The sequence below is a fragment of the Chinchilla lanigera genome, unplaced genomic scaffold, assembly GCF_000276665.1.
Source record: "Chinchilla lanigera isolate Chin_1 unplaced genomic scaffold, ChiLan1.0 scaffold00013, whole genome shotgun sequence".
Classification (NCBI taxonomy): Eukaryota; Metazoa; Chordata; class Mammalia; order Rodentia; family Chinchillidae; genus Chinchilla; species Chinchilla lanigera.
The window spans coordinates 21,439,346-21,442,158 of record NW_004955414.1 but is presented as its reverse complement, the minus strand read 5'-3'; positions in this window follow the sequence as shown (position 1 = coordinate 21,442,158).

Below are 2,813 nucleotides of genomic sequence, written 5' to 3'. Positions count from 1 at the left end.
CATAACTGTGTAAAGTTTGTAATGTTCCTATCCTATTTCATAAATGGATGTCTGTTTATTAAAAAAAAACAAAAACAAAACATAAATTGACTGATGATTTCTTTGTCATAATTTTATCCAAATACCATTCCCAAGACATCTGTTATGCTGTGCATGGCAGTGCATGTCTATAACTCCAGCCTTCAGGAAGCTGAGGCAGGAGGGTCACTATGAGTTCAAGGCCAATTTGGGCTACATAGTGAGTTCCAGTGCAGCCTGAGCTACATAGCAAGACCCTATCTCAAAACAAGTAAGCAAGCAAACAAACAAAAACCCAACTGTTTGACAGGTGTGGTGATGCATGCCTGTAATCCCAGAACTCGGGAGGCTGAGGCAGGAGAATCATTGCGAGTTTGAGACCAGCCTGGTCTATAAAGTGAGCTTAAGGCCAGCCAGAACTGCATAGCGAGACCCTGTCTCAAAAGGATAAACAGAAATACCTGTTCTGTGAAAGAAAATGTATCCAAAGTAAGAATAGAAATATGGAGCAAGTACACATACTGTTTACAGCTCGAAAGAGGAGTCAACTGCATATGTAGATAATTTATGCGTGTAATTGCAATCTTCCATATTGATAATGATTGGAAGCTGGATATTAGGGAAGCAAAGAGGAATCATGCTTAACCACTCCTTGGGGTGAGGGAAACCTTCCCCAAAGAGCCTGTTTCTGTGATGCATCTTGAAGAACATAAAGAAGTTGAGCCTCAGGAATTAAATTATGAGACCTCCCAGGCAGAAAGAGTTGCTTGAGTGTAGATGGGAAGCCATGTGTTTTAGAGATCTGTACACTAGGCTGATGGAAGAGTCATCCATGTCAATGACGGCACTGCTTAGGGAGAGAGGGCAGTCAGACATGGGAGAACTCGTATGCTAAAGTTTCCAGGGCATGTGGGGGACTGGCTGGAAAATCAGTGGAAATTTGTAAACTTTCAGTTTGACCTCATTGTTGGCATCTGGACACTAATGATCTATCACACATTTCTCTACTCCCTCTTACAAACCAATTTAAAGAGGTGTTGAGTTAGATAAATATAAAAAATGAGCTTTATTTATGGTAATGTGGGATCTAAGAATTTGACACGGTTGTCTAGTAAGATTGATTTGTTACTACTTTATTCTCAAGTGCAGCATTGGGAGGCATAGGCAATGGTGAGGGAAAGCCTGCAGATTCATCTTGCCGCTCCTCCATCTGCAGAAGGAAACCACTGGTGTCCCGGCCTGCGGGTACAGTCAACGAGGACCCTAGAAGGGGAGTGGGGATTATAAAGGGACAAGAGACAAGATGAATGGAGACAAGGCAGGATTCTGATCAAGTCTCGTTTATTAGCGGGAAGTGCCGTGCTTATATACGGCATGGAGAAACGCGGAAGTTGTAAGGCAGGAATAACCAAATAACCCGACAAAGGCGGGAGTAACTAGGTAACGGTGGGCAGTCCTAGTTCTTGAGGCGGGAGTAACTAGGTAACGGTGGGCAGTCCTAGTTCTTGAGGCGGGAGTAGCTAGGCAACAGTAGGCAGTCCTGACTTAATGGGAAAGGTGCGACGGCTACTAATATACAATGGAGGTCAGTCACGGTCTCCTACACACTGGGTCACAAATGGACACAGACATGTGTGGACATAGGAGGAGAGAAGCTTCTAGATCAGTTCTTCTCAAACCTTTGATGAGGAGAGTCCTTTAATAATTTTTGAAAACCATAGATTAATATTTTTGTAAAATACAATAAATCAGTAGTAAAATAAAATTACAGAATAAATGTGTTTAAAATGTTTCAATGACCTAAGATACACTCAATAACTAGAATGAATATGACAGTAGGAAATAAAAGACAGAAGTTGCACACATACTGCTTTGATATTATGCATGTAGGTGGTTAATGTACAGATTTTGTATTAGATTCATTATGTTTTTGCCACTCTGCAATTATTATTATTATTTTTTTGGAGGGGTACCAGGAATGAAACTCAGGACCTCGTACTGGCCAGGTAGTTGCTGCACCACTGAGCTATATCCCTACCCCCTATTGTGCAATTATAAGCAGAAGTTATGTATAAAACAGTGAAAGTGCCGTACTAAAATCTGAGGTGCAACTTTTATAGGAATATGGTATATATCAATATTTTGATGAAGTGTCAAATGAACTTGCTTCTTGTTAATTTTCCTAACCCAGTATGGATTGATAACAATGCTCCTTGAAGACAATAATTTATGATTAAAGTTTTTTGTGTTCTGCTTGGTTAAAATTTTCCATTGCCAGTATTCATAGTAGTTAGACCTGTCTCAGAAGGACCTAGTAAAGAAACAGAAGAAGTACTTTAAAGAAGCCCCATCACTTTTGGGACTGTATTTTAATAAAATTCTGTATTTTAATAAAAATTAGCCAAGGGATACTAAAGTATCATTATTCACCTCTAATGCTTCATTTGTACCCAGTTTAAATGCTTCATTATATAACGTATACTTAAATTTAATTGGGTTTTCATTGAAATGAAGATTCTGAGTTCTTAAATTTCCAATGTGTGGATTTTTTGATGGAAAACAACATTCAAAACATTCAGTTGATGAGGTATTCGGTGATAACTTCTTGCAGATAGGTAATATAAAATCCATCATTTATTTTATTGAAAAATAGTGTTATTGTATGAAGTATGTCATGCCATTCCATAGAAGTTCTTTTTAAATTTTTTTTTATTTTAAAGAATAAAAGAAGGATAACATAATAATAGGGGGGACTTAGCAAATTACAGACAAAATGGTAGGAAATTATCAATGGT